The following is an 18,717-nucleotide window of genomic DNA, read 5'->3' as shown; positions in this document are numbered from 1 at the left end:
TTCACCTCTTGGAGGTGTATAACGAAGCCCTGGCCTGATGGGTATATCCTAACACCATGATGGAAGCACTAGTGTCCATGATCCTTAAGCCGGATAGAGATCCCCTCTCTACGGGATCATATAGGCCCATATTCCTTTTGAATTTGGACGAGAAAATACTAAGCGGCGAGCTGGTGGCATGTCTCCTGCCATATGCTTCCAGACTGGTTCGCCCGGACCAGGCTGGGTTTATCCCCAGTCGAAACACCACACATAACTTGCATAGACTCATGCATATATGGCATACGCCAAGCTTGCGGGAGGAGGAGTGGGCTCTGTGTCTCCTTGATATCCAACAGGCTTTCGACTCAGTTGAATGGGACTACATGTGGATGGTGCTTGGTAAGATGGGGTTGGGGGAAAATATATAGGGTGGCTGAAACTGCTCTACACTAGACTGACGGCTCTGGTCTGCCTTCGTAATCAGGTGTCCAACAGCTTCGAGCTCCTGAGGGGTACTCATCAGGGCTGCCCCCCGTCACCACTCCTAATCACCCTCGCAATGGAGCCCCTGGCGATCACCCTCAGGAAAAAGATGGAACGTTGGGGGATTGAGTTGAGAACTGCTACCCATGTGGTGTCAATGAACGCTGATGACACACTGGTGTATCTTTGACATGCAGACGAGGCAGGTCTTGTGCTCCTTAGGGAGCTGACTGGCTTTGGAGAAATATTGGGATTGTGCCTTAATCCGGGGAAATCTAAACTTTTTCCCATGGGAAGCCTAGCTGAAAAGGAGAAGTTAGAATTGCCCCTGGTGGGAATGTGGTGTGTCAGAGATGAAGTGCGTTACCTAGGGATCCGGCTTGTACACACACAGGCTGCCTATCTGGAGAATAATGTGGTGAGAGGTGTAGAGGGCATTCACAAATCAATTGTTTTCTGGCGAGACTTACCGTTATCCCTGATTGGCCGAGTTGCCTTGACAAAAATTGTGATTCTACAGCACTGTCTGTATGTCATGCAGAACTCCCTTTATGTATGTATGTATGTATTGGTACTCTTTTATAGCGCATGTCTGTCACCCAACGGGTATCCTGGCGCTTTGACTAGAAGGAACCTGCTTCGCACCATGCTAACTTAAAAGAACTAGCGTGACCCAACCTTAGGAAAGAGATGTGTTTTTAAATTTTTCTTAAAGGAATTGAGATCGTTCATGCTTCTCAGTCCTAGCGGAAGAGCGTTCCATAGCCTGGCTGCCGTAAAGCTGAAAGATCGGCCGCCCAGCCGCGATCTCAAAACTTTAGGCACCACAGCAAGGTAAGCAGAATCCGAACGAAGGGATCTGGACGGAGTGTACCAATGGAACATATTCTGTAGTGGTAGTGGGCCTGGTCCATGAAGGGCCCTGAATACAATACATAAAGATTTAAAATCGATCCGCTGAAGGACCGGTAACCAGTGAAGGTCCCTTAGTGCCTGAGAGGAAGAATCAAGGCGGCGACGAGCAAGCGCTAATCTGGCTGCGAGATTCTGCACCCGTTGCAGTTTTCCTATCAAAGTAGATGGTGCTCCAAGAAATAGAGCATTACAGTAGTCCAAGCGACTTACAATAATGCTCCTCACCACCTCTGGCCTGCTGTCCATGGGAAGCATCGGAAGGACCTTTCTCAGCATACGAAGCAGTCCCATACAAGTGCTCACTGTTTTATTAACGGCTGCATCTAGTTGGAGGTTAGACCCAAACATCACTCCCAGATTACGGACCGAGGTGGCAGACACAGTCGTGCTCTGGAAGGAAGGCAGCCAAAAGTCCGGCGGGAGAGGTCTAGGGACGCGATCAGTAGTGCAGTGTAAGACTTCTGTCTTAGAGCTGTTAAACTGCAGCGAATTCTGATTCAGCCAGTCCGCAGTTGCGAGCATACAACGGTGGAAGGTGTCTAACGCCACTGCTTTCTTGCCCTCAAGCGAGAAGACAAGTTGAGTGTCATCCGCGTAATTCGTCACCGCTATGCCGAAGGATCTAATCAACGCAACCAGGGGCCGCAGGTACAGGTTGAAGAGGATAGGGCTGATGGCCGACCCTTGTGGAACACCTTGCTCCACTCTTCTGATGTTAGATTTGAAAGGTGGCAATGACACTACCTGATGACGATTTCCAAGGTATGATGTCAGCCACTTCAGGGCATGGCCTGTCACCCCTACTTCCTCTAATCTTTTAATCAGAATTGCATGACTGACTGTGTCGAACGCGGCCGACATATCGAGCAGCACTAAAAAGGCTGCTCTTCCATGGTCGGCTCGCGTCCTGAGATCGTCTAGCACAGTCACTAACGCTGATTCCGTCCCGTGGGCCGGTCTAAACCCGAATTGAACCTCATCCAAGCAGGACCCGGTCTCCAGGTACTTAGACAGATGTTTTGTAACCCACTTTTCCAGAATCTTTATTGGAAACGGGAGCAGGGAGATAGGTCGATAATTTGCTGGGCAAGCCGGGTCCAAGGTGTCCTTTTTAAGAAGAGGGGATACCGCGGCTAATTTCCAGCAATCTGGTACCCGTGCTGAAACCAGGGACTGATCACAGATGGCAAACAGCGGGGGGAAAAGTTCTTCCCGGAACAGCTTCCAGTGTTTATGTGGAAGCGGGTCCAAAGGTGATCCCGACGACACGCTGTGAGCCAAGGAACAAAATTCCTCAAAAGTTGGAGAAGGAAACCAGTCCAACCTGGCAAAGCTGGGGGTTATTTCTGTAGTAGGCCCGGGATGCGTTTCGTTACATCCTTGAGGATTACCGCTGGATGTAACGCCAAGATTGTTCAAAATAGCTGCGATTTTGTCCTCAAAGGCCTGTGCCAGTGAGTCGCACAGAGACTGAGATGCGGAGATAGCATTGGCCGCGGTAGCAGGGCATGACAGGTCCTTCACAATCTTAAACAAGGTCTGTGATTTGTTTACTGCCACCAGCAAAGACTCTTCCAAAAACCTGGCCTTCGCACATTTGATCTGTGCTTTATAGATGGACAGGGCCTGTTTATAGAGAGCCCGATCGGAGTCCAGGTAGTTCTTTCTCCAAGTACGCTCCGCCCGCTTACATTGGAGTTTAAGTTGAAGCAACTCCTCGGAAAACCATGGCATAGCCGGAGTAGGCCTGTTTCTGATTTTCCGTAAAGGGGCCAAGGAGTCTAGGGAGGACACAATCCGTTGGTTAAGCCTTTCGTAGCTCAAGTCTACGTTTTCCTCTAAGGTGAAACCCTCTGAGAGTAGTGAAGGTAGAGGGGACTGACTCAAGAGTTTTGACCATTGTCTGGTACTTTTAACCCCACCTGAATTCCTATTTCTCCCCTGTCCCACCTTGGGCGTAAGAGAGAAATGCACCAGTGCATGGTCCGTCCAACACTGGGGCAGGATGTTCCGTACAATTACGTACTCTGGATCTGCGAAAACTAGGTCCAGTATATGGCCCTTTAAGTGGGTATGGGTGAGGACCAGCTGCTGCAGCTGAATACTCAGGCAGGTCTGGGTCAGGTCTATGAGCGCAGTCTCTCCAGAACCGCCTAACCAGAGATTGAAATCTCCCAGTACCATTAACCTTGAGTACGAGGTGAATAAATCAAGGATTAGCTCAATCAGCCCTGTCACGGCCGAAAAATGGCTAGATGGAGGTCTATAACAGAGCAGACCGGTAAATAGAGCGCCCCCCTGCCCATTCAGAGAGAAGGCTAGTAGTTCACAACCAGGAATGGTCTTAATGTCAATCAGGGATAGATCTATTGATTCTCTGAAAATTAAACCCAGTCCTCCCCCTCTAGCACCAATCCGAGGGATGTGCCTAATTTTATATCCAGAGGGGCAGGCCAAGCCCAGCTCCACTGCACAGTCCGTGCTTGTCCATGTCTCTGTCATGAGTAGAATATCTAACTCATGGCAGTCAATTATGAAGGCAATATCTTCGTGATGTGAACACAGCGACCTCACGTTTAGAAGGCCGCAGCTAAACGAGTCTGTCTGCTTCCCCGCTGCCACTGCTAGTCCTCTTAGCGAGGAACTGGTGTTAATACATAGGAGTTCATCTCGAGTATAGGTGATAGTCCCCTGAGATGGTAATCCAGGGGGACCGGCCCCCGGCGCGTCCGTTGCGCGAACGGGCGCAAACAGGCTTACCTCTGGCGCACCTCCGGCGCCCCTGCGGCGCACCCGCTGCGCGCCGGTCTAGCAGCCATCTTAAAAAGCCAAGGCTAAGAGATCACGTGGGTCCTGCAGGGCGAGTGGCTCTCCCTCACCCAAGATGGCGCTCCGTGAGGAAATCCTTCTCCCCAATCCAAGATGGCGCTCTGAAACCGGCGCGATGATTACACAGTGTCCCCGAGTCCCTTCTACCCCACGAAGTGTGGGTGTGCAGGAATTAAATGCGGGTAAGAGCTCCCTGTAATTCCCTCTAAGCGGCGCAGGCAAAAGAAATGTAGAAAGAGCGGGCACTCGGCGCAAAGCAAAGGAATAACAATTTTAAAATATTAAAATGCAAGAAGAGCGTTTTACACGCAGCGCGAATGCTGGAAGCTTGTAGTCTGCCTGAGCGAGGTAGGAGGTCCTACTTTTATTACCTCCTCCTCCAATACGTGGGTCCTGGCAGGGCGAGTGGCTCTCCCTCACCCAAGATGGCGCTCTGTGAGGAAATCCTTCTTCCCAATCCAAGATGGCGCTCTGAAACCGGCGCGATGATTACACAGTGCCCCCGAGTCCCTTCTACCCCACGAAGTGTGGGTGTGCAGGAATTAAATGCGGGTAAGAGCTCCCTGTAATTCCCTCTAAGCGGCGCAGGCAAAAGAAATGTAGAAAGAGCGGGCGCTCGGCGCAAAGCAAAGGAATAACAATTTTAAAATATTAAAATGCAAGAAGAGCGTTTTACACGCAGCGCGAATGCTGGAAGCTTGTAGTCTGCCTGAGCGAGGTAGGAGGCCCTACTTTTATTACCTCCTCCTCCAATACGTGGGTCCTGGCAGGGCGAGTGGCTCTCCCTCACCCAAGATGGCGCTCCGTGAGGAAATCCTTCTCCCCAATCCAAGATGGCGCTCTGAAACCGGCGCGATGATTACACAGTGCCCCTGAGTCCCTTCTACCCCACGAAGTGTGGGTGTGCAGGAATTAAATGCGGGTAAGAGCTCCCTCTAAGCGGCGCAGGCAAAAGAAATGTAGAAAGAGCGGGCGCTCGGCGCAAAGCAAAGGAATAACAATTTTAAAATATTAAAATGCAAGAAGAGCGTTTTACACGCAGCGCGAATGCTGGAAGCTTGTAGTCCTTTACCACATACCACAGGCATATTGTCGACAACTAGACCACCTACTGGTGGAATTACTATGGGGATCCGCATGAGGTGCGTTAGGAGAGATGAAAAGTTGGAAGATGATGCGAGGTCCTGGTTTATCATTATCAGAGAAGTTCCCATGAGAGAAGTCCTCCTCACCTTGCAAGAGATAGCGGAGACTCACAATGGCCTAGCTGAATCAGGGGCTGCGGCACCATCTGGGGGCAATTGCAGTCCGAGAATGTAGTAGACACAACATAATAGCGATATGTAGTCTGACCTGTGGTGTATGGTATGAGGGGGAGTTTCTTTATGCAACCCTGGGGTGGGGTTAAGAGTTTACTGTTATGATACATTTCCTTGTAACAATGATGTTATATCCAAACACGGTAATCTGTTATATTAATGAAAGGTATCAGTTGTACCTGTCCTATCCTCGAAAAGATATGCTGGATTTGTTAAGATAATCATCTGCGATGTGTAATTGTTGCTACGATTTTACTTTGATTCTGGATGACTAATAAAATAATATTTAAAAAAAATAGTGAAAGAGATAGCATGAGAAACTTTCAAAGAGTAGAGACTGAAGAGCTTTTTCAGGTGGGGAGGAGATAATAGAGGCTTGGTGATACAAAGAATATGAAAGAAAGTGTTATAGCTTGTTTAAGGGACGGCAGCCGATGAGTTACTAAAATAAGGTGAGAGACAAATGGAAAAAAGGGGGAAACAGAGTGGTGAGAGAGAAGAAGGCAAAGATTGGGAGAATGAGAGCAAGACATATAATGAAGTAAATGAGACTGTAAAAGTGAGACTGAAAATTGTGTGCAGAATAATGACTGCAAGTGAGTGTCACTACGGTAAGAACAGACAGGAACTAAGAAAAAAGCTACGGTCGAGAGATCGCTCACAAAGAGATCACTGATATAACTCTCAGAGGCTTAAGACTGAAGGTTGTTCCTTTCATGAACTGAGAGCCTGAGAGTGTTGGCATTCAATATACTCCAATTTGTTTGTATACATAATGCATGTATTTATTCCCAGAAAAAGAAGTGACCACAGGTTTGTCTGACTGCTTCAGAGCTCCATGATTTTTTTTTCTTTAAAAATGTTGACCAACCTCAGGCTACGCATGATAGCATAACTTCGTTTGTCACTTTTGCAAAATTGAAACTTCAGTGACTATCTCTGAAAAAAAGATTTCCGATAATAGTCTGTTTGAAGAAAAGCACTTCAGCAAAAACATTGTTACTGGGCACCTACGGTTGTATCTCTTCTCAGGTTGTCTGGGATTCCACCATGAGAATTGTGAAGCATTTACTGTGGTTCTAACCCTTCCATCTTCCCTGCAGTGGCCTGGGCAAACGCTATAAAGTTTGGCCCGCCATACTTCTCTCCCCATGCCTCTCTCTGTCTTGCAGTTGCACCCTCCTCTAGTACCTTCCGAGGGTCATGTCCAACTGGTAATTGCAGGCACGGCTGATAGTTCTCTGAAAGTCTTCGGGTAAGCAAGGAATGCCCTCCACTAGTTTTGCCGTTGAAACACTTAGGGGCTTATTTACAAGGATTTCAAATTCAAATTCTACATGGAGTTAACCCCAGCAGAATGTCACTTTTTCCAACATTCTGGTGTCGTTAACACCTACGACTTATTTGCAAGGCGGCACTAACCTACGTAATGTGGCTTAATGCTACTTTGTAAATAATGCCCACTTAGCGTGAAAGGGGCATGAAATGGGTGTTGCAGTGGGTGTTCCGCTGCAACACCCTTTACTTTTTGATGCTGCCCCATATTTGCAATGGGGCAACACCAAAAATACCACCATAGAATACCATGGCCTTAAGCAGGAGATACAAGGAGAAATGTTTTATTTCCCCTCATAGTTTGTTCTTTCCATGTGTACTACATTCTGCCCATAAATAGAGCAAATTGCCTGTAAAAATATTTATGTGCAGGAAGGTGTTCCTTCCTGCACATAAACAATTGCCACTGCAGCGCTGGCACCCTAGCAAAATGAAGTTAGGGTGCCTGTACTAGCACTAGGCAGCTTTTTCAGCACCGGCGCTAGGGGTAACACAGGGGCGCACCGTATTCTTGTAAATACAGCATATCCCTGCATTTTGAAATAGTCGGAGCGCAATGTTACCAATTTTGGTGTAACGCTACACTCTAACAGTTTCTTGTAAATACGGCCCTTAGTTTGACTTATGCATTCAAGATAAACTTTAGTGAACGTTCTGATTCAGATATTGCTTGCTCTCACTCATCAACATTGCTGGTAATTCCCTGGATTTCCTTTACACTGCTGAAACAGTTGCAAAAAACTCTGTTGGCATATCTCCAAGTAGGCTTCTTTTGTTTTGTGATGCATATTCTTTGCTTTGCACATAAGTACTGTGTCTCTCAAACTTTGTAAGTTTGGTGTATTTCAGGTTCTGGTGTTCTGTTATGACCTACCTTATGCTTTCGGTAGTTGCCTTAAGAACTTTTTAGTATATGTGCAATTGTATGACATGATCCATCTTTCAGGATTAGAAGAGTAAGTTACTTTTGCTCAGAATGTAGGTATATATCTGTAGCATGACCTTTGTTCTTTCTTTTTTCCCATGCTTAGTTTGTGGCTGATGGGGCTGCTTTGGCTCTGAACATACGTGTCTAGATATTGCACACATTGTGTTTCTGTTGTACTCATTTATTCCCAGATCCTTTTGACGTGAATATTCTTATGGACTCCAGAATTTATCTTGTTCTAGCACCTGTCCTTTTCTGCCCCTTCCAAAGATCTACAATGTTTAGCACCATGGATAATTTTCAGAAGTTAAGGGCATAGCAATTGCATGCACTTTTACGAAACAAACATGATGTGAAAGGATTGGGGATGGCTGGGTGCTGAGTGGCTTATGTGTGGAATGGAATATCGAAGGAATGTGATCTGGAATGTTGTGTTCATGGTTGTATACGTGAAATGTAGTAGGCAAGGAAGGGCTTCTGGACAGTTTTGTGGGTTTGTGTCGGTGTGCTCTTCCTTTTTTCTTTGTTCATCTTGTGAAGTCTTTCTTTTCAGCAATGACGACCAGGATGTGGTGTGATAGCCTGGCATGAAAACAATGTGGATAGAGCTTGTGAGGTCTTTTGTAAGAGTGATACGTTTCCCAAGGTTTTTGTGCTCCGAATTGCCATTCCATCCCTGGAGGAAGGTGACTATGATTTTGTTGATCTGTTCTCCATTGTACCTCAGAAACAGTCATGGGCCACTTTTTTAACAGATTATCGCAGTGACGGCCAGAAATGAGGATGGCGGAGTGTGTCATTTCTGAGGAGGTTATTGGGTTCATAGAGGATGTCTTTTGTAGGGAAGGCATACAACAGGCAATTGTTTCAGACAGTGGAGTGCAGTTCACATCTGAAAAGGTGGGACATTTTTTAGGATGTTGTGGAATTAAACATTTATTTGTATTTATACATGACTTAGAAGCAAACAGCCAGTGTAATATTTCAATAGTGTGGTGAAAGAGTCCATTCAACTAGGTGTTAAGTCTGGAATTTGTAGGAGGAAAACTCTGGATGCTGCTGATTGTCATATAGATATTTCAAATGCTGTTACAGGGAAAAACTCAATCTGAATTGCTGAGAGTTTGTAAACCAGCAACGCTATTGGTTCCATGATTGTTAAGAGGCAATAAAATATGTTGGTGATGATGTTGAAATGAAGGGGAAGATCAAGATGTATGAAGAGAAAATGACAAAGTACATGAAATGCAACAAAGGTAGTAAAGCTGGGTGGTACAAGGTTTAGTTTGCTCAGTGTGTCAGGTATAGGGAATCGGGTCTGATCTTTTGACCCCCAGAACATAGTTGAGTTTTAGAAGTCAGCGGTAAAATTGGATGGAGATAAAGTGTGACATCTTAGGTTGGGTCTCTTCATGCAGACACAATGATGGTGTGAGTAGGTACTAGGAGAATAATAGTGAAGAAGGATTCAGCAAAAAGAAAGAGGGTCAGTGAAATGGATGAAACTGTTGATGGGGAGAAGGAGTTATGGTGAAATCTATCGGTGAAGTTGGGGCCATATCGGTTGGGTTATATGAAGTTGTGAGAGCACCTAGATCTGGTTCCATTGTGTTACAAGATTCCAGAAAAATTTGATGATTTTGTTATGGGATAACATGATTCAGTTTTCTGTGTTCCCATTTGGAGAAGGATCTGACTCTCATGGAAGAATTTTACTCACATAAAATTATGCAGACAGACCTTATGGTTGCAGTCTTAGTCATGAGGTCTGGGCTGCAACTGATTTATGTGTCATCCTTTATTTTAGGTAGCATATTAGATTCCAGTTCCCTCCATCATGTCAGTGGGATCCTGAATGTAAAGCTCATTGAGTTGAGTTTTGTGGTCTTAGTGCTTGCTGTTGGTTGATGGTTGCAGCCTTAAGCAATAGTTTTCCTAGGGAGAAAGATTTGGTGGTTCATGGCTCATAATATGTGGTTATATAGAGAATGGATCAACGTATATATATATGGACCCTGAGGAGGAGCTCCGATGAGTTGATATGTGTATCTCTGATTTAGTTTGATTCATTGGGTTGAAGGCCATGCATTTGTGATGTGTGTAGTATGAGTTATCAATATAAAATGAAACAGACGACCCTTTATTTCTGGTAACCTGGGCAATTCTGAGAACAAAAACAAGGTTTACATACATGACATAATTGATGACTTTTTAAGCAACATCATTAATGGATTTACTGATGAGAACAAATTACAACATCAATGACAACAATAACATATTCATTAACTCAAGAGAAACGCTAACCTCTCATAAACATAAATCTACACTGACTGAGAGCCCAAAATGCCTTCAAAATTCTCTGCATCACACATAAAGCAATCCATGTCCATCAACTAGCATACCTCCATGAAAAGCTAATAAAAACAAGAAGAAAACAAAATACTGCAGTTGAACCCGACTTGATAATAGAAATTAGGAAATCTCAATACTTAAAATAACCAACAAAGTTTTTACAGTTATAGACCAAAACCCCAAAACTCTTTCCCTGAAGATTTGTGTTTTCCTAATCAATTTTCACAGTCTTCATTACCTGAAAAACCTAATAGTTCACAGGTTGAAGGCTCCATCTAACAGTTCTTCCCTGTTACTCTGTGATTGTTGTTATATGTATGTGCTATTTTTTGTACAGCGCTTGGTTGCCTCTGGAAGAGGTTTACGTTCTATAAAAATCTGTATATAAAAAGCTACATTACACAATTTAAACATGGCAGTAGGAGCAGTAATGAATAATATACTCAAGCGAAACCGCTTGCCCTCTGTGCACTGTTGCGAATCCTGGTTGGACATACAACTCTTCATTAAATGTATTCTGTGATTTTTTAAAGAAAATTTTGACAAAAATTGTTCAGTCAATGCATCTTTTACTGAAGTTTTCTTAGTACCTCAGAACATTATTTTATATCATAACATTCCTTATATACAATCGTATTATTCATAGAAACAATTAATTCATAGATTCCATTTTTTTCTCACAAACTGCCCTTGCCCAATGCATTTCGGGCCACACGGCCCTTCGTCAGGGGCTGTACCTGAAAAATAAACAAATACATACTTTCACCATCTAGAAGAACCTTCAGCGTCATGAGTTACAGTTAGTTACAACATAAATCTGTCTACTACATTATGACTAGTGTAATTTATCAGCCACGTCTTATAAACTGGTATTTACCAGTTGATCTATACAAGACTCAATCTGTTTTTGATCATAAACAAACGAGTAAAAAATTCAGGACATCATCTCATTGAAAGTTATTCTCATTACATCCATAAAGTTAACTCACTTGTGTAGTTTAAACCAACGTAAAGAGGGTGTGAGCATGATCCTGTCGGTTCCCGAGAAATAAGACGTGTCAATATCCTGAAAGCAAACGTAAAACCGACCCTAGGTTACCAAGACTATCTGATTACATGTTGTAATAATGTATAACGTTTTTAACGGTATAACTCACTGTGGGTTCGGCTATATCCACAAAGACTAAAAAAACGGGTTTAGAATCCTACTTCTCCTTTAGCAGGCATGTTGCACCCAGTTGCTTACAATTCACAAACATTGACATTTAACTCAAGGAGGAGCTTGTTTCACAAGAAAAATGGCCACCCTGCCATTTACTTCACTCAGGCTTTCCTCGAAACCCATCATTATATCCTGAACAGGGGCTCCAAATTACTGGGAAGTGAATCCAGAGTGCCCATGAACCAAGAACAACTAAGGCACCAAGGCTTCTGGGGAGAAACTGCCCCACCTCACCATTCACTGAGCAGGGCCTACAGAGTACTCTGCAGGCTGATGCTCAAGGCGAGGGCTCGTCAGCAAATGGAACTGCTATGCACACCACATGGGGTGTTGAGCTAATGCTTGGTGGGGGTGCTGGTGCTGCCATCCCAGTTTCTTACTCTAAGCTGCCCCCATCACATGCATGTGTGTATGGACTCACCCAGCCAAGACTTCTCAAAGAGGCAGCATCCCTGCAACCACCACTGTGGAACAGCTACTCATCAGGGGGCCCTTGCTTACAGGACTATGTGACGTCCAAAGGTGGGTGATGACAGGAGGAGTTGGTGCTACCGCCCCAGCTTTCCATGGCAAGGCACCCCCTCTTTCATGCCTGTGTCCAGCTCCCAATGGCTAGGGCTCCCTGCAGCGGCTGCTGCTGGTAATACAGCTGAGGAACAGCACTCCCTCCCCACCTCCTGTTAGGGAAGAGGAGGCTTTCAGTTACCCGGTGCACCCCATCCAGCAGCATGGGGACCCTGGTGCTACCGCACTAATCCCTACGTCGTAAGCCACCCACCCTACATCACCTCTGCTACATAACTGCACCTTTGTAGACACACGTGGACTCAGCTGTCCATAGAGCTGCAATAAATTGGATATTATAACCTGCCTTGCAGACCAGACATAAAGGGGTAACTTGGATGATATGTCCATCACTGGCACCACCCCCTTCCTGCGCCATAAGGGTGAACATGAACCACTAGTCTGATCCCTCATCAGACGCGGGGCGGCCATCTTGGATTAGACACACTTGTAAGACAGAACCGCTTTTTAACAATGAAACAACAGGCAATCCTCATTCTGGGTATATTGTGACCCATTACAAGAAGGGCAGATGCTAAACTCACCTAGGGGGTACCTCAACTGCTGTTAGTTCACATGGAGGGCCTCTACACAGCTACCACTACTCCTCAATGTCAATGGAGAAAATGTTGCAACAATTACTATTTTCTGAAGTCGTGTCTGATACTGAAGGAAATTCACAGACAGGCACAATACAATGGCAGGGGGCAAACCAACACTCTAAAAACTGAAAAACACCAAAAACTCAATGCACACAGTGGAAACGGCCTTGCCTGCTACAATGACTGAATTGAAATCTCTGCATGCCAAATTGTCTACTTTTAAGACTAAACTGGACATGACAGATAACAACGCTATTTGTATAACTCCTCACACTCAGGACAAGCAATGTGACCCTTCAATGAAAAGTTTCAGACCTAGATAACCGCAGCAGCCAAAATGAGGTCTATTTGTATGGTATGCCCAATAAGGAAGTAGTAGATGCCCTCCAAAGTTGTTTGTGTAACTTCCTCCCCTGCCTACTCCACACAGAATTCCAAATCTTCTTGCAATTTGAACAGGCACACACACGCTGAAACGCGGCAGGCTGGACGCATTGAACCATTCCCGACAGATCATAATGTGTCCTATTCATCAAATACAGGCATGGCAGATTCGAAAATTGGCACATCAACATGGCCCTTTCACTTACAAGGAGAGTTCTGTAGGGCTCTCTGCAGACTTCTCCCACAACACTTGTGTGCTCCATCAAAAATGTATCTTTCTTTTTCCCATACTGTAACAGAAGGGGATCCAGTAAAAGTTACAAGATTCAGCCACAATGATCTTCACAATCGGCAGATCAACATGAGAATTCACAGAACCACAACAAATGGGGAACTTTTTAGACTCACTAGATCATACCACCGTGGATACAATATTGCCCTCCCCCCTGTGGATGCCACTGGAGAATTCTAACAACCTGACAGCACAATAACACTTGCAGAGTACTTGCAATTCCCCCAAGAATGTTGTGCATCCCTATCAACCGTCATGCCAAAGCATGGGATAAATCACAATCTCCCCATAAACCATTACAGGCTCTTGGAATGTTGCGGGTAACCCCAGATCAAGGCCTCTGTTACTTTACATATTATGGATTTTTTCAGTACCCCGAACTATGTATCAATTTCACTCCACCCTACTTCAAGCAAGTACCAGTAGGGATTAGACATCAAGGATTGCTGACCTTTATAAAGTTAGTGACAGTAGCTGTGGATCTTACGTACCCACTTGACTTAGAATACCAGATGCTCTACACCACCTCTATCTCTGCAGACGACCTCAGACCTTGCTCTACCTGGAAAACCACTGTATACATCTGAACCTGTTAGATTTCCATTTCTATGGGGCCAGCCTTGATGATAAACAAGACTACTTCAGCTGCCCCAATGGCTGATTCAATGATTAAAGCCTTCTTGATGTGGTCCCTCAACATGCATGACACAAGAGGACGCATGCAACGCAAAAAGATTCTTACCTTCCTAGGAACCAAGAAACTGAACATAGTGCTAATCCAGGAGACAGATATGACCCAATAGGAAACACACAGAGTGAAAAAAGACTTGGTTAGCAAAGTGATTGCCACCTCAGACACTAAACCCTCACCACCACAAACCCTTTTTTACAGAGAAAGAAAGGTAGAGTGGCTATCCTTGTTCACAAATGCTTTACAATTAAAATTTGAAAAAGTCCTGTTCCACCCCCCCCCCCCCGGTAATTGTGTGTTTTTGCAACTTACTTTCCAATCCCAAACTACATTGGTGGGTTCCATCTATGCACCAACAGGAGATAAAAAGGATTTTTTAACCAGACTTAACAGAATCCATACTGAGGTGTGAAATCACCTGCTCCTGGTATGCCCCAAGTGAAAACTTGTCCCAATCCTGTTATGTATTGATCCAGATGCCAAGGTCCACAACTCAGCTCTGAACGAGACGTCTGATGTGACCTAATGACTGGTTTGTGGTCCCCTGGAGACTTACTCACCCAGTCGATAGTGATTACTCTTTTTACTTATGCCTCTATCGATTATTTTCTTCTCAGCACCTCTCTTCTGATGAAGGTTGTTTCCTGTGTAAGAGGGGTGCAATGTGTTTTGGACCATGCCTGATCCCTCTAGAGCTAGACTATCGTCTTCAATTACCCCATGACTAAGTCTGGAAAAGTTATACCCACAGGTATAAATTGTCTGAGAACAAACGAAAACTGGTGATTTACCTACAGGACTATGCAGACCACAATGAGTGCTCTGTATCCTCCCAGCAAGTCCTGTGGGAGGTTGGTAAGCTTTGCACATGAGGAATTCTGTTGCGCACACTGCATCGCATTTGGGGATGCAGTGCGCACAACGAAATTCGTTTTATTTATTTATATGTTTACTTACTTGTAATCGTCTGTAATCCAAAGTTTACTACCCCCCACGCTGCCCCTCGCCCTCCCCACGTCACCGCCCGGCAGCTACTCCCACCACCAACCGCTATTGGTGCACGCTCTCCCCCTGCTCACCATCTTAGACCTAGAACCTCTGGCGATATCCATTCGCAGGTCACCAGAAGTGGAAGGAATATCTACGCCAGCAGAGGAAATGCTCTTCGAGAATGACGTTTGTTAATAACACTATCTTCACCAGCATTTCTGTCCCAGCTATAATGAGGATCGTTGACCTTTTCTCGATCTTCAGTGGCTACTGTATCAACTGGTCCAAAAGGTCGGCCCTCCACAGGACCCCATGTACAAGACTACATAGCCTATATGGCTCGCAGCTCCTTTGGATATCACCCTGAATTAAATATCTCAGTCTCAAATCAGTCTAACCCATATTGCATGGTATCCAACTACTTTGACTCTCTCACAGACCAAATGCAGAGAGATTTTATAACTTGTCCAAATCTACAGCCTTCACTGTGGGGAAGGGTTCAAACCTTCACGATGGTTGTGGACCTGCACTTGAATTACGTTTTTGGCATGCTGCTGGTACCCATTCCCTTGCCAAAACTATGGACCATAGATTCTCAGATCAGACGCTACATCAGGCAGGGAGCAGCCCCAGCCTCTCAGCCCCAAGCTTTAGGTGGACACCACTTCTGGAGGACTTTGTCTCCCTAGTCCCAAGATGTACCACACAGCAATACATCTCTCTTAGTTCGCTTACTACTTCGAATTATTCATGCCTTTAAAAATCATAATGTACGGCACATTTACTGATTAAAGAAAAGCTGTAAGTGCACTTTGCACATGTTAGAGACAGCGACATAAGAAACTTATACCAATGTAGTAGAAGCACATTAAAAGCGTGCTTTAAAATGTAAGAGGAAGAAGACATACGTACAAAGCAATAATAATACATATAAACGAGTTGCACTAATGATTTTCTTCTGAATATGTTGTTTATTAACATTTACTGATGGAACATTTATAAAATAGCCTAGTATTTCCATTGTCTTTTACTAGAATGTACCAATTTGGAAATTCGATACATAAATGTGTAGAAACTAGGTATGATCTTGAAATTTTCCATAATAATACTAGAGATTCAATATTTTATGAAAAGTGAAACATATTTTGTAGTGTGAATTTATAAAAGTATACAGTTACATGAATGTTGAAAAAAATTGTGGTAGTAGGGTATTTCTAATGATAGTTATTTCCATGTTGGGTCTTGTGGATCAATAGACTTATGTATCATCTGCAGGAGCCTGTGTTCAACCTCCTGGTCGCAGGTTCAAATCCTGGTGGGTACACTCAGCCTTTCATCCATCTGAGGTCAATGAAATGAGTACCATTGAGTTGGGTAACAAAAAACATCTGCTATGCAGCGCCAACTTGTGCTTCACAAATACACGTTATGTAATGATGTTGTGTGAAAGTTCAACATAATCCTTATTTGAATTGATTTTATTTACGATATATTTGCAATTGAGTTATTTAATTCAAAATGTGTAATTCCTATTTAAAGGCCTTTTTGAAAATACTTTTTCATTAATGCTGACCTTTCCCCTGATTTAATACAATAGATCATTTATAACTAGTGAAGTGTTGCTTTCTTTGCTCTGTACATGTACAGTTTTCAACATTTCTAAACGTTTCTTTGATGTTCACAGTGAAATATTTCTGTGGGAACAGGATTTCAGCAATTGCTATAGATGAATAATTTGTTTATATTTTTCACCAATATTAGGCCTATGTGGACTTTTGAATCTTTCATTTCTCATGACTAGCATGGGAAAGCATCTTACTTTTGAAGGTTCCCTAGGTGACAATATGTGAATCTGACCATACAATAGTTTTTCGATGGTGTTGTAATGCCACTTCATAGGGATGTTCTTAGAAACTTTAAAAAGAAGATACCCCAAAGGAGGGGCATCCCTGTACTTTCTCTTTTCTTTTTGTGAGAGGATGCCATGTTGATCGTTTTTTTTTAAAATTATCTTTTAGTTATGGACTGCTTGGCTGATGCCACAGTCGGTAGCTTGTGATCTTAATCTTCTATGCCGAACCATTTACATTTTAATTTCTTTGTTCTATGAATTCTCTCTTGCTGGACTTTACATCTAAACCCTTTTCTCCTTCAACGCAGGATTCGAGCTGTTAGACAAACAGACTATCTTTCTGCCTTAATGGTAGTGGGACTCTGTAACTCTGTAACTGGAATGTGTTGTTAATAACCATCCAATAAATACCTTGCCTAAATGTTTGGTGTTTTATTACAAGCTGTGTTTCTCTTAACTGAAATTCTCAAATGATTTCTTATTGCTATTAACTTTGAATCTTTAATACAATAACTGAATTAATCTAATATCTGTCTGAGTCTATTATTGAGTCTTAATTTAACTTCCATTTAAACTGTGGCATTTTACTGATGTCCTACATGCATTGTAGGGAGAAATAGTGAGCTCTGTCAGAACATCAAGTGATTACTTCTTTTGTTCTGTGGTGCTATTGCATAGCTTTTGGTCTTCATCATTTTAGTCTGGCTTAACTTCTTCAGGAGGTTGGGGCTTCCCGTTGCTATTCTTTATTTCTACAGAATGGTATTGAGTGTAGTACACTAACAAGGGAGGTCCTGCTCCTGACAGAGAAAAAGAAAAGTAGACAAAATGGTGGGCAAAGCATGGAGTGGGATCCTAAGGATTAATTGGTGGCCTCACACATCCCTGGGGTTGTCATGCTTCATCATCTGGCATTGTTCCTCTTTGGGCCGGCGCTGCAATTACCTACGGGCCCCATGAAGGGTTGCTTTAGTGGAGATCTTTTATTGTGTTTGCCATATGATGAAGGGTGCAAGTATGAGGGTGTCCTAAATATGTGTGTTGGAGTAATAGTATATTTAAGGGTGAGGAAAAATCAAAACAAGAAGAGCCATGACAACCCTATATCTCGAGAATAAACGGAAGCCCAAGAAGGTTGTTGTGTTTTGTGGCAAGGTAAAAAGAGTCAATGCCACATTTCTGTATATGCAGTATCTTCGGGAATTTGAGACGTGGAGATAACCTGGTCTTCAGGTCAGGATACAGAGAAATGCAAAATATGGAAAAAGGGACCTATTTTGAAAAGAGCACATATATTGTTTATCCTTTAGAAGAATATATGATTCAACCATCATTTATTCAACACCCTCTTTCTCCACAGTGATTCTTACTGCTTCATGTTCCTGAATACGTGGTGCACAGGATTAGGCAAGAAAGCCTAATGAAGTACACACTCTTATGATGTTAGAGTGCCCCAAACCTTCATTAGCGAGTAAGGTGGCTGACACTATACGATTAAATCATCCCTCAAGATGCTGTTAGTTTTTAATAAGTCAGGCCATGACCAAAGGAAGGGTTTGGATAAGGGCTGAGGTTGCTGGATGTGCTGGGCTTTCTTACAAACGTTTTTTTCGACATGGCTTAGAGTGCTAATTTTAATAATGGCACTTTTGATGTAAATGTAGTTCAACATTGGGTTCAGAAGACGGTTTGTCTATTAGGCACCTTTATTTGCTTGGAATGTAAAAAGAGCAATCTTGTGAAAATGGACTCTAAGTTGGCAGTATTGACAAATAAGTAAGGTAGTGCTTCATTTGAGGGTCTATTATTTGGGTAAAACTCTGTAAAGGACATTGTGGTATTCTGTACCATAAGTTACTGTTACTTGTGACATAAGTGTTCTGTAACCATGTGGTGATGTGTTGATCTGCAACCAACACATCATCACTAGAATATAGCAGTTGTAATTGTAAAGGAGTCAGTTCATGAGGACTGGAT

The sequence above is a fragment of the Lissotriton helveticus genome, chromosome 7, assembly GCF_964261635.1.
Source record: "Lissotriton helveticus chromosome 7, aLisHel1.1, whole genome shotgun sequence".
NCBI classification, from domain to species: domain Eukaryota; kingdom Metazoa; phylum Chordata; class Amphibia; order Caudata; family Salamandridae; genus Lissotriton; species Lissotriton helveticus.
The sequence above is the reverse complement of the archived record's forward strand: the minus strand, read 5'-3'. Positions refer to the sequence as shown.